Source organism: Monodelphis domestica, chromosome 7 (assembly GCF_027887165.1).
Source record: "Monodelphis domestica isolate mMonDom1 chromosome 7, mMonDom1.pri, whole genome shotgun sequence".
In the NCBI taxonomy this organism is placed as follows: Eukaryota; Metazoa; Chordata; class Mammalia; order Didelphimorphia; family Didelphidae; genus Monodelphis; species Monodelphis domestica.
The window spans coordinates 216,765,117-216,772,669 of record NC_077233.1 but is presented as its reverse complement, the minus strand read 5'-3'; the positions used below and the strand labels follow the sequence as shown (position 1 = coordinate 216,772,669).

The window sequence follows — 7,553 nt, the reverse complement described above, 5'->3', positions numbered from 1 at the left end:
CCATTCATGAGGTGTGAGACCATTAGTACATCTGGATTTCAGCTTCTTTTTCTAGAAAAGAATTGTATCACCTACCTCATGGGGTAGTTGTGATGGATGAAATTATATATAAGATATATATAAAACATATAAATAGTAAAATAAATATAATAGAAATAAGTTATATACAAATATAATAGAAATATATAATATGTAAGTATATTGACTTATAAATAATATATTTTATGTAAAATGTATTAGTATAAATATATATTTATACATAAAATAAAATATATAAACTAACTATAAGATAGTACATAATACATTATATAAATATTCATCATACAGTCATTTTTCAATTATATCCAAGTAGTTCAAGACCCTTTTTGAGGTTTTCTTGGTAAAGACACTGGAGTGGTTTGCCATTTCCTTCTCCAGTTTATTTTACAGAAGAGGAAACTGAGGCCCAGGGTCCCAGAGCTAAGAAGTTTCTAAGGCCAGATTTGAACTCAAGAAGATGAGTATTCATCTTCAAGGTCTGCATCACCTAACGGATCATATTTATAATGACCTAAGTATTACCTGTTAATAAATTCAAACGGACACATAGCAATTGATCAATGAGTATTTTATTAAGGGACAACTGTACCATGCATTGAGTTAAGTGCTGGAGATGCAAAGACCAGTCTTGCCATTAAGAAGCTTATGCTCTAATTGAGGGAGGTGATATGCACCCACATAGCTGTATGGATGTTAATTATGGTCCAAGAAGATGCTCTCTCTCACAAGTCTAGACTCAGGTAAGCTGGATTCAGTCCTGGAGTAACCTGATGTCAGTGAGAAGAATCAGACTTTGCATTAGAACTCAAGAGGGTCTCCTAAAACAAAGCTTAGGTGTGGTTCGTATCTGGGGTGTCCTTTAATAGAGTTCCTTTTCTAAGAAAGCCAACATTCCAAGTAGATCCATGGCACAGTTCTTTATTTCCTTTAACACAAAAGAAACACTTAAAAGATAAAGGTCTTATGTTGTTCTTATTCAATCATTTCCTTTTATCTTCCCCATTGATTTCATGATGCTGGTGGGTCCTGCTCTCTCTGTTGCTTCCCAGTTCTCTCTATAGCCACCAGTAAGTAGATGACCTCTGAGGAGGGACTACTTCTTTTATGCTGTTGTGGTTGTTTTTCAGTTGTGTCTGACTCTCCATGGCCTCAATTGGGGTTTTCTTGGCCAAGATAGTAAAGTGGTTTGCCATTTCCTTCTGTAGCTAATTTTACAGATGAGGAAATAGAGACAAATATGGTTAAGTGACTTGCCCAAGGTCACAAAGCTATTAAGTCAGATTTGAACTTAAGATGAGTCTTTCTGATTTCAGGCCCAACACTCTGTCTACTTAGTTGCCCCTAAAGTATTAATAAACTCACAGAAATAAATACATAAAATATAAAATAATAACTCATACTACCTATTATACTCTCTGGAGGTAAAGCCAGCTTTGTGGGATTGCTGAATAGAGCTTCCTATTTATCTCAGATCTGAATTTTCCGGTAACCCAAACAGTCTAGATCAATAATGGCAAACCTTTTAGAAGCTGAGTGCCCAAACTGCAACCCTCACACATATGAGCCATCCTCTTACCCCAGACAGGGGAGGGAGGCAGTGCCCCCATTGGGCTGCTAGGCAGAGGGACAGGTCATGTGAGAAATGTCCTCAGGTGCACCTGGAGAGGGGGAGGAGAGCAGTCCCCTCTGGCATGGGTGCCAGAGGTTGTCCAACACAGGTCTGACTCCTTGTCATTTAAGCATATGGAACTTAAGCTTGGACATGGACAGAGCCCAGCATGGCTGATGAAATTTCTCCATGTGGCAAGAACACCAGGGAGTTTGCTTCAGAGAGAATCTAGATGATGTGTAAGGGAAAAAACCTTGGAGAGACTGGAGCACAAACAGATGTTTTGAACTGGTTCTGGTTGGCCAAGATGTTCTCCTCTCTGTGCCTCAGTTTTTCCATTTATAAAATGAAGCATTAGGCTAGCTGGTACTAAAATCTCTTCAGCCCTGAAACCTATGAGTCCTCAGTTTTAGTTCCAGTTTTGCCTCTGATCAACCATGAAACATTGGACAAATCATTCAGTTTTTCAGGGCTCTGTTCCCTTTCCTGTAAAGTGAGAGGTTTGGGTTGGGTGACACTTCAACTAAAGTTCCCCTTGAATGCTAAAGCCCTATGCTTCTTTGCAGGGGAGTGCTGTTAAATATTTGGCTGTTGGTTTGGGCAGCTAAGTAGCTCAGTGGATAAACAGCAGGGTTGGAGACAGAAGGTACTGAGTTCAAATTTGACCTCAGACACTTCCTAGTTGTGTGACCCTAGGCAAGTCACTTAACCCTCATGGCCTGGACCTTACTGATTCTAAGATGGAAAGTAAGCGTTTAAAAAAAATTTTTTTTTAAGGCTATCCCTGTTGGGAAATATCCTGCACTTAGATCATGTAACCCCGAAAACTTAGGTGTGTATTTGAGTGTGTGTGCATATGTTGGTATATATGTTTCAGTGGAGATTAAGGCAAACAGACAAGGGGGACAGTAAGAGGAGAACTTCAGGTGGGTGGGAGATAGGGGAGAGGTCAACCCTTTGATCTAGTAGTTCCCAAAGCATTGTTTATTTTTCTAATCAGATTTTTTTCCTATGAACAAAAATCTATTTTTTTGTTCCTTCCTCTCCTCTCAGTTCAAAAAAAGAGGAAAGCAAAGGCTCAAGCTGTTCTGTTTATGTGTGGCTCAAAACTTTTCTTCCCAACAACCTAGTCTTGTATTATTATCCCCATTTCTGAAGATGGAGAAACTGAGGCAGAGACAATCAGTGAATGATCAAGGATCCCATAGCTAGCAAGAGTCAGAAACAAGACTCTAAGGTCACATTAAGCTCTCAATCTGTGATCCTGGTCTTTGGACTTCAAGGCCAATGTTCTTTCCACAATTTGGCACAGTCTCTCATTAACCATGAACAAGGGAACCAGAAAGAGCCCAGAGGTGTCCCTGGGAGGCTCTGAAGAATAGTATTAATGGAGGCCGAATTAGGGGCAAAGAGAATTCAGAGAAATGTTAACCATCTTTGTCAAATTGGAGGGATAAAGCGGCTTGGTGGCCAGGAAATACATATATGTGTCTGTGCTAGTTCAAATATTAGCTTTTTGGGCAAGTTTTCTTGCTGCCCTTTTTGGGTCTCTGAGTAAATTCGTGTGTGTGTGTGTGTGTGTGTGTGTGTGTGTGTGTGTGTGTGTGTGTGTGTGTGTGTGAGAGAGAGAGAGAGAGAGAGAGAGAGAGAGAGAGAGATTGAGAGAGAGAAAGGGGAGAGAGAAGGAGAGAGAGAGAGGAGAGAGATGGGGAGAGAGAAGAAAAAAGAGGGCTCGAGAGGAGAGAGGGAGAGGAGAGAGAGAAGGAGAGAGAGAGGGAGAGAGAGATTAAAAGCTGGAGGTCTTCCCTCTTTCCTTGATACCTCCTGTCTTGCCTCTTCTTTTTTTCTGGTTCCTTAGAGTCCAGATTCTCAGGCTCAGCTTCTGTTCCTAGGACAAAGCATGGTCAAGTAAGGACCTGTGTTCAAATCTTGATTCTAGAACTTAGTACTGTGAACATTTGGGCAAATCCATTAACATCTTTGTCCTCAGTTTCCTCATTGGAAAATGAAGGGACTGGACTAAATGGCTGGAGTTATGATCCCAGCGGTATTCAGGTAGCTGGCAGGGCCTTGAATAACTTTCAGCAGACTGAACCAAAGGAATGGTCATTAGTCCCATGTGAGGAAAACAACAGAATGTAGAGTGTTAATTAACTTCCTGGCCATTATTCTGGGCAGTGGCAAAAATCCTAACAATTAAGAGATGTCTCTGAATTTCCTTAGGGATGACCTGTTTGAAGCAATAACCAGGAGGGACAATTCTCTCTTGTTTGTTGTTCAGTACTTTTTCTTCTGACTCCTCATGACCCCATTTGGTTTTTTTTTTGTTGTTGTTCTTGGTCTTGCCTTCAGCAGAACAAATCTCTTGCCTTCAGCAGAACAAATCTAATCTTGTCTTTGCGTGGCAGCCCTTTTGATACTTAAAGACACCCCTGATGTCTCCCTTGAGTCTTCTCTAGGCTAACCTTCAACTGATCCCTATATGACTTGAACTTATGGCTCCTGAAGTAGTTAAGTGGCATTGTGGATAAACCACTGGGCCTGAATTCAGAAAGATCTGAGTTTAAATCTAACCTTGGACACTTAGTAGCTGTGTGACCTTGGACAAATCATTTAATCCTAGTTGCTTCAATTTCCTCATATGTCAATTGACCTGGAGAAGAAGATGGCAAAGGGCCCCAGTTTTCTTTCTTTCTTTTCTTCCTTCCTTCCTTCCTTCCTTCCTTCCTTCCTTCCTTCCTTCCTTCCTTCCTTCCTTCCTTCCTTCCTTCCTTCCTTCCTTCCTTCCTTCCTCCCTCCCTCCCTCCTTCTTTCTTCTTTCTTTCTTTCTTTCTTTCTTTCTTTCTTTCTTTCTTTCTTTCTTTCTTTCTTTCTTTCTTTCTTTCTTTCTTTCTTTCTTTCTTTCTTTCTTTCTTTCTTTCTTTCTTTCTTTCTTTCTTTCTTTCTTTCTTTCTTTCTTTCTTTCTTTCTTTCTTTCTTTCTTTCTTTCTCTTCTTTCTTTCTTTCTTTCTTTCTTTCTTTCTTTCTTTCTTTCTTTCTTTCTTTCTTTCTTTCTTTCTTTCTTTCTTTCTTTCTTTCTTTCTTTCTTTCTCAAAACATATTTTTGAATATTCCTTCCAATTTTCTAAATAGAATTGGAGATGGGGTTAGGGGACTGTGGATAAATGACAGCAGTTTTACGCTTTGCTAAGAAAACCCCAAATTGGGTCAAGAATGAAACACAATTGAATGACAAATTGCCCTTGACAGCTCATCAACATTCTTTTCAAACCAAGGCATTCAGACCTGAACACAGGGCATCTGACCTGGGAGGAGGACCCTGAACCTACCACTTCCCGATTCCTGGAAACTACTCCCCTTTTAATGCACCTTGTATAAGGCTACATCAGTGCTACCCAATCCAAAAGGGAAAAAAATGGATCTGGGAAAGGGCAATCAATTCAGTTTGGCTGAAAATCGGCCTATTGAGTAGAAAGTGCCATAAACAGGGAAAACCAGATTATGTTTGGCCTTGAATGTCAAGCTAAGAGGTTGGAACTCCCTCCTTGGTAAATGGAGATCAATGGAAGACAGTGGAGTAGGAGAGTAATATGAGCACATCTCTGCATTAGAAGATTAATCTGGCACCCTGGTGGAGGAGAGTAGGACAGTGGTTCCCAGCCTTCCAGAGGAGGGGGATTTTTTTCCCCTGACATCTGGCAAGCTGAGACATAATGGCTTCTCCAGATGGGAGGTGAAGCTCTCAGGTTGCGGCCTTGGGGCAGGGAGTCTTCACTGGTGTTTATAAACAGAGGCTGGGTGATTAAGGAAATAAAGGGGCCAATAATTAAATTAGATGAAAGATCTGGAAGTTATTTGAGGATTTTGGAGGCCCTGGGATTCCACTAAACAAAAGAGAAAGGACAGTGGGATCTACTGTTGAGGGAACTCTTGGAAAAGGGGGATACCCCACACCAGAAGTAAGCTTTGTTCCCACCCAACTCTTCCATTTGAGTGCAAATGATGTGGGGAAGAGAAAAGAAAGCCCTAACCCAGATGCTGAGGCCCCTGAAGGTCTCTGAAATAACCAGCCAATGAGGGTGAAATAGTTTCATGGTGAAACAGAGGATTCCAGGATTCCAAAGGGTCAAGCTACTATCATTTCTCCACAGTCCCCTGATCTCACCTCCAAGTCTATTTAGAAAAGTGGGAAAGAATCCATAGAAATTAGGAAATCCTAGATGAGGAGACTCTTCTCTACTCTATTCTACATGTTGGCCTACATGTAGGCCAACACTCATCCTCTTCTAGACTTGCCTTGAACACTGAGTACTTAAGTGACTTTTTCAGGGTCACAAGACCCTAAGTTGTCTTTATTTTGTATTTATTCTGTACTTATGTTGTCGGTTGTCCTTCATTTTCAAAGAGGACCCAGGACATCACACTATGGATAATGTCTTCACTTGTGTGTGAGTTGGATTTAAGTGAGACAGAATCTCCCAAAGTCAGCTTCAGTCCTCCAGAGACATTGAAGTCCATTGGCAAGAAAAAAGCCAAGATGGCCAGTGATGGCCTGGGATGCAGTGAATGACCTTGTCTTACCAAGCTCCAAGCACCCTACAAGGGTTGGAATGAATTGTTGTCACCTACCCATCGTCACATGTCCCTGACTCACTGATGGCATTATGGTCTATCAACCTGGTTTTGTTCACCTGCCAAGATGGTTTCCTGAGACATGGCCGCTGTTCATGTTACAGCTTCTTGGAGCCACAGGTGAGGACTAGGAGGCAGGTAGACACCAAAGGTGAATGAGTCGTCCCCCAGAGGTACTGGTCTTCCCTGAACACCCTAGACACCCCAATGGATCAACAGACTTCTTGTGACAAAGAAATGAGATAAGATCTCCTAAACTTAAGCACGTGGAACATTTCCATTATTATTAGTTACTCTCCTTATTTATTCTGATTATATGGAGGAATTGGGATGGTCAATGATTTTCCCAAGGGCACACAGGTAATAAAAAGCCAAGCAAGGGTTTGGATGTGAGTCTTTTGAATCTGATGCTACAGGCACAAATCATCCCTCTGAGGCTGCTTTACAGCTAGTCCTGGAACCCTCAGACATTATTAGATGTCAAGGTAAGACCTTTGTGATGTGCTGGCCACTCAGAACCCCCAGTCCCAGGGGATGTCAGACAACGAGAAACAGCTAACAGGACTCAAATCAGCCCATCAACCAGCAAGTGTTTATTCAGTCCTGACTATGACAGGCTGGCAACAAAGAGCATGAATGCTTTTCAACAGTTTCGATTCAGTTGACTTATCAGGTTAAACTGAACAATTACAGTTACATTGTGTGGGGACCACTTGAGCTTAGGTGTGAGCTGGGAATGTCGGGGTTGTCAGATACATTATATAAACACAGATATATGTAGTATACGTTAGACATACACAGTCAGATGCACTATATATACAGATAGATACATACACGTTAGGCATATAGAGATGTTGTCAGATATATTATATATACCTACAGGTTGTATACATTATATATATACATGCTCTCGGATACATTTTTATATATATACACATATGTACATACATATGAGAGAGAGAGAGAGAGAGAGAGAGAGAGAGAGAGAGAGAGAGAGAGAGAGAGAGAGAGAGAGAGAGTAGTACTGGGGCACTGGATAGAGTGCTGACCAGACCTGGAGTTAGGAAGACTCATCTTCCTGAATTCAAATCTGGCCTTAGACACTAACTGTGTGACCTTGGGCAAATCATGTAACCCTGTTTACCTCAGTTTTCTTATCTGTAAAATGAACTAAAGAAGGAAATGGTAAACCACCCCAGTATCTTTGCCAAGAAAACCCCAAATGAGGTCACAAAGAGTCAGATGTGGCTGAAATAACTGAGCAGCAACTGTA

The 7,553-nt window shown here is 41.1% G+C and overlaps 1 long non-coding RNA gene across 1 annotated transcript; it reads right to left on the bottom strand.

The window, feature by feature from the left end:
• Positions 1-534: 534 nt before the first annotated feature.
• LOC103097210 (uncharacterized) lies at positions 535-6,625 on the bottom strand. Its single transcript, XR_469894.3, has 3 exons — positions 6,340-6,625; positions 3,470-3,536; positions 535-964 (listed from the first exon to the last, which is right to left on the bottom strand). It is a non-coding gene; the product is annotated as an uncharacterized LOC103097210 (long non-coding RNA).
• Between the last annotated feature and the right edge of the window lie 928 nt (positions 6,626-7,553).